The sequence below is a fragment of the Amblyomma mixtum genome, chromosome 8, assembly GCF_055824585.1.
Source record: "Amblyomma mixtum isolate Tamu chromosome 8, ASM5582458v1, whole genome shotgun sequence".
NCBI classification, from domain to species: Eukaryota; Metazoa; Arthropoda; class Arachnida; order Ixodida; family Ixodidae; genus Amblyomma; species Amblyomma mixtum.
In genome coordinates, this window is record NC_143019.1 from 2,081,197 (window position 1) to 2,087,394 (window position 6,198).

Consider the following 6,198-nt stretch of genomic DNA (forward strand, 5'->3'; position numbering starts at 1 on the left):
TTATGGTAGGGCGAGAGCGAATTGATCAGTAACTCGAAGTGGGAAGAGTGTTGGTCAAATGTTTTTTTTTAGGGGAATCCCCCAAGGTGGAGTAGATTTGTAATAAGGGAGTAATTACTCATTGGCATCCACCCAAGCGCAGCCATACGGCTACAAAGGAAAGCTATACAGCTTTCTCAGAAACTTCGTAGTTAAAGAAAAATTCGTCCTGGTCCGGGGTTCGAACCCGGACCAATGAGTAATTACTCCCTTATTACAAATCTACTCCACCTTGGGGGATTCCCCTAAAAAAAACATTTGACCAACACTCTTCCCACTTCGAGTTACTGATCAATTCGCTCTCGCCCTACCATAAGCTTGCCGTCCCGGTTAGCTCAATTGGTAGAGCGACTGCTCCGGTGTGGCGGTGGTTCCGGGTTCGAACCCCGGACCAGGACGAATTTTTCTTTAACTACGAAGTTTCTGAGAAAGCTGTATAGCTTTCCTTTGTAGCCGTATGGCTGTGCTTGGGTGGATGCCAATGAGTAATTACTCCCTTATTACAAATCTACTCCACCTTGGGGGATTCCCCTAAAAAAAACATTTGACCAACACTCTTCCCACTTCGAGTTACTGATCAATTCGCTCTCGCCCTACCATAAGCTTGCCGTCCCGGTTAGCTCAATTGGTAGAGCGACTGCTCCGGTGTGGCGGTGGTTCCGGGTTCGAACCCCGGACCAGGACGAATTTTTCTTTAACTACGAAGTTTCTGAGAAAGCTGTACAGCTTTCCTTTGTAGCCGTATGGCTGCGCTTGGGTGGATGCCAATGAGTAATTACTCCCTTATTACTTTTCTGCGCTATTTTCTCAACCATGTACAAAGAGCAGACCCGGACATCTGTCGTATAAAGTGAAAGACTTTCCATACACAAGTGATGTTGTGGGGAGCCGATGCCGACTTTCCTTGTCTAAGCAGAAAAATAGTGTTTTCAAATGAAATGAATTTGTTTTCAAGTAGATAGAAGTAAGACGCTAAGTAATCCATTCTGTGGCATTCCTGCACAAAATCTGCCTTTGAAAAGGCGCTCGGGGTGTTATTTATCGACTTGTATTTAAATGGGGACAACATTTATATCAGCGTCCCTTGAGACTGTTCCTTCTGACCCCAGGTTTTCTCTAATTTGTAATGAATTAGATATAACCTAATAGCAGTCAACTGTAAAAAGAAAAGGGATGGTAATGAAATTATGGTGGTTAAAATTATAGTTGCGGCTCATTAGACATTGATGTCTGCTACACTGAACTTTGTTTTATAGATGACAAGCTAAGGAATCTGTGCTGGCCCACTAAAGATACTAATCCTTTCTGCAATAATAAATAAAACAATGGATTTTTATCAGACTGTTAAAATGGGTTGAAAACTTGAAAAAAGTTTGCAGACTCTAATCTTATCACAGTGGCTTTCACGTCCTTTGCTACAGATCGCTTTTTCACGTTGTATGCATCGTGTTAAATTCCGTACAAAGTGGCCAGAGGCTTTTTTCCATCATTATCTAATGCTCAATATCCAAGTGAGCTTTGCTTATTGCAAGATAAACATCACTCCACATGCGAAGAATCATGCCTTGCACTAGATGTCGGTTTGTATTGCCACTACAACGTGACAGTATGAAAACACCTACCCCTTTGGTAAAAAAATAAATGCGATGCCCTTGATGGGATCAATGTGGTAGTGGTCACAAAAGGGCGCGCTTCATTCAGATCTTAATTTTGGTGTGACACTGCCCTGTAATTATTCTTTATTGTAAAAAAAAAAGAACAACATAAGGAGATTGATGGCAAACAATTAGTTGCATGGAAACTTTACAAGTATTCGCATTCAGGGTTAGCGACCTGGTAAGAATGGAACTAGGCTTTGTTTAACGGTGCAAACAAATCGGCAGGAAAAGGCATTTTCAGGCCCAATGGGAGGCTGTTAATGCAAATCTAGGTCACACGAGCTGGTAAGTTTGGTGTGATGTTATTTACAGGGTAGCATGTTGAAAAGGCTCGATTCTGTCTGGCGAGCTAAAGATGGCTTTGTCTGGCTAAGAACGGCCATTCCCTGCAGATTTTCTGTCCTGGGATAATACAACCTTTTCGAAGGTCCTCCAGTGCGTAGCCAACACGAAACGCTGTAATCGAATGAAGGAGGCCGTAGCTAGGGTGCAGTTTAGAAACTTGGAAGGTTGGTTTGTTTTCCACTTTTTTCCACGCTGCCTTCAATTAACAAGTGGCATTAAATGTTAAAACAACCCAGTTATATTTAGTGAATCTAAACAATAACTATATATTTATACGCCGTTTTTGTTGTGTGCTCGAAGGCAACAGAGCTGGCATACAAGCTACAAGAAGTGACAAGTCGTGTACGAAAGAAAAAAGGCCCCTTGGAATATTTTCGTCTGGAGTTTGGCACGCCTGTAATAGCTATCGATCGACCCCGGGAACTCTTCGAGCGTTACACACATAGACCAGCCGTACCCAGTTCAGGTGGCCAGGGAAACTACATATTCTTGAGGTAACTGATCAGGTGACGCTGTGATATTGTCTGCGAGCCTGAATATAGGGTCACGTGATCTGGGTCCTTACATGCTGGGTTCTCGTTGGCCCGGAGGTGAACGACAAGTTTTTCACATAAGGTGAATGGAGTTAAAATAAAAATATTGCGGTTTGACGCCGCCACTGTAAAGGTAATTTTGAAAACATCATCCTGGCCCCAATGTACTGGGCGTGGAAAAAGTTCACCTTACTTATTTTTTAGTGTTTTTCATCATTTAAGTACTTTAGTTTATGCGGTTTTCTGTGCAACAATATTTTGAATTATAAGTTAGACACTCCCCTTTTGCCCATGAAGCTACCATGTACTCTTTTGGCAATGTGAACACATGTTATGCTCTATAAATCCCATATGCAGCAAGCAGTCGTCCAGGTTATTATTGTGCAGAAATCTAAGGAGGTTGCAACTACTGTCTTCAGTCATGCCCTTGTGTAGGTGGCACCCGCTATTAGCCCAGAGTCAAATATTTTCGTAGTCTGTTTTTTGGGGCCTTTGTATACAGACAACACTGTCAGCCTACTTTAAGCTAATGCATCAAGGCTATGAAAGTAGCACACATAGACTCCGCGCTGAGAAACGGCACTGTTAGGCGAGTGCAGTATGGAAAGGAAAATTCATAAAGGCTCGTGCATGAATAAATGCTACGTGCGTACTGCGCCAAAACTCTGCATATTCGTCTTCAGAAAACACCTTGCGTAATGGAATTTTCGTGATGCTATCTTGATTGAGAAGGACGCTAATGCGAAAATCTAATCACAACGCGTACTGCAGTTAAGCTATCTTTGGTTAGGAGAGAGAGCCGACACACTCGTATATATACGCTGAGAGCATAAATACAAGGAAAAGACAAGCGATGATGGCTGCTTGCGTCACGGCGCATCTGTGGTTCTCTGGCAGCCGGCCTAAGTTCCTAATTAACTTATCACCGCTGATGATATAAAGTCCTGCCCCAGCAGCTGATTCAATTGTGAGCATCCAGGCGTAGTGCTCAAAGCATACTGCCCCAGCTACAAAAAAAAGTAGCAAAAACGATTATGGAGGGTCCAACCAACCAACCAACCATATCGCGATCTGTTCACTTTGGCCAACCGCAAATGATTCTTCACAAAGCTTAAATTTATTTACTCTCTGAATGCGCCCCACAGTAGTGTAAGCAAACTAAGCAATCGAAGCGAAAACAATGCAGCCCGATAAAAAAATGAACAGCCGGCATTAATGTTGCTCTATTCCGAGAGTTTCTAAAGGGAAGCAAACAAACGGTGTTGCTTTGTTAGGTCCGGAGGAAAAATATCAGTAAGCTGGTTTCTAGGAGTGCCATATTTCTGAAGAAATGTATGTAAGAATTAGGTCCTTGGAACGAACATGAGCTTGAAATCACATGATATATTGAATAGCGAAACGAGCTTAACATATTTACCCAGAGTGCACATTTCAGAGCAACAGGGATGAGTTTCAGCCATTGGTGTCGAACTGAGCTCTAAAGCATTACCGTGTACGTTATGAATTGCAACGCAAAAAAACGCTCTTCAAACACTCCCTAAAAGAAACAGGAACACGTTGTACTTTTAGTCTTTAGTCTATTTATTTATTCAAAATTTTGTTCATAGCTCTTCAAGATAGCAAACTGGAGACGCCGCAAAATCTTACAATTTTCAGCAAATTCGTATAGCCGTCCTGCCTCATAACGAGCTTTCAAACATAATGTTGATAGCCTAAGCTTACGGTTGAACATGTGAACACAGCTATTGAGGTCGTGATAAGAACATGTGCTCTTTGATAATTCATAGAGATGAATCACCACACACATCGAAGACCTGACAAATTGCCGGATTTTCGTTCCATTCTGCAACGTTCTTGTAGTATCCTTTAGCCTTATTTCTCAAAGAGTGTGGAGTTGATCATGTGCGTTTCCGGTAAAACCAAGCTACAGGGTATTAATCCGTTCGGAAGTTTACTATGGCTTGGCGCTGCACGAACTTTCAGGCTTCATGGTAGTTAGCGTTCCCGAGGCGGGTCTAGGAGTAGGTTACAGTGAATTGTTCTCTTCATCGGCTAAAAAAACTGATGCATATTTCTTTAAGCCCCTAGTAGGCACGCGTCAGGCCCTTCTAAGAGTTCTTAATTTTTAACCACTATTCTACTTAAAACATTACCGTGTTGAAAATGTAATCAGGTGAATATTTTCCCTAACATGTCCATTAGATATGGCAGTCTCGAATGGCAATTATTCAGCGCTGCTTCTTAACCAACCTTATCGCAGTACATGCCATTTTTACAACCTTTTCCATTTGAACAACGTCTTTCTAGTCGAACCACTGAATTTATTCTCCAGCTTTGCTGCAGGGAAAGCGGAAGAATTTACTGTAATAGTGGTTCGGAACACGTCCCGAATATGAGTGAGCCAGCCAGTTTTTCGAGCTGCAAGTGTAACATTCCTTGCTAACCACTAATGTGTCAATAATTGTGGCATAATTATGCATTTTCTTCTGAGTGATAAGTACAAAAAGTCAATAAGCATCTTATAATCTTAGTTCTCATTGGTTCCAATTATGTGATCCCCCTCTCACGCCATACTGTGATCCTTTCAGCCTGTAACCTGCCACAAATATTTATCTCAAAATAAATCTCACCTGATACCTGCAAAGCTTCTTGCAACCATTATCAATGCGAATTCTTAAAATGACAGCAGCCCACTTAAAAGTTACGAAACAAATCCTTGCATTTTTTGGGGCCCATGGTTTTCTGTTAAGGGGAACCAATTTCTGGTGACTTAATTTTGGCAGAAAACGGTAAGCAGATGGATCCTCGGCCAGTACTAAGCAATCCTTGTTCAGACGTTTTTTTCGATGTGGTAGATGTAGTGCAGATTGGACTGATGTGTCGAAGGTAGAGAAATTGATGCTCAACAATAGACTGCGTTTCTTCGGTGACTAGCGTAAAGCTTAACTGTGAAATACACAACCAAATATGTGACGCAATTCTTGCAGTGAAAATGTGAGAACTTAGGACAATTGTTCGTTCTCTCAGGTTCTTTTACTCATTTTATCTCCATGTACGGTATCTTCCGACAAGAGGGCTAGTGGACAGCCGGCTTAAATATCACCTCACAAAATGTGAACATCACGCCTCCTGGTCCTATCTGTTGGCCAATTCTGAACTGGTGTTTTTGCTGGCTTAAGAACTAGCAAAAACACAAGTGCAAAATACATCAGAAGTTTATGCCTCACTCAGTTTTGCTCCTAGGAACAGTACAGCTATATTGGACAGATACTTGCCTGCTAACAAGCTGTTCATCGTAAAGCAGCGCGAAACACAGGACGTAGTGGAAGAAACAAGAGTCGACATGAGCGCAATGTTTCTCTTGTTTCTTCCACTACGTCCTGTGTTTCGCGCTGCTTTAAGATGAATCCGTTCCAATTTGCCCAGTTTTCTGTTCTCGTTACAAGTTGTACCCGCTGCTTTCTACCTGCCTCAAATGTCTTGCACATAGAGGTCCATTATACTCTCATAGAAACTGAGCTGAGAAGAGCTGCCTGTGCGCATTCAACTTAGTACCCCGTGGCAGCTATCAACGGTCACTGAAACCGTAGTTCGTAAATGCCCCAAACGTGGGGTGCGAGTAA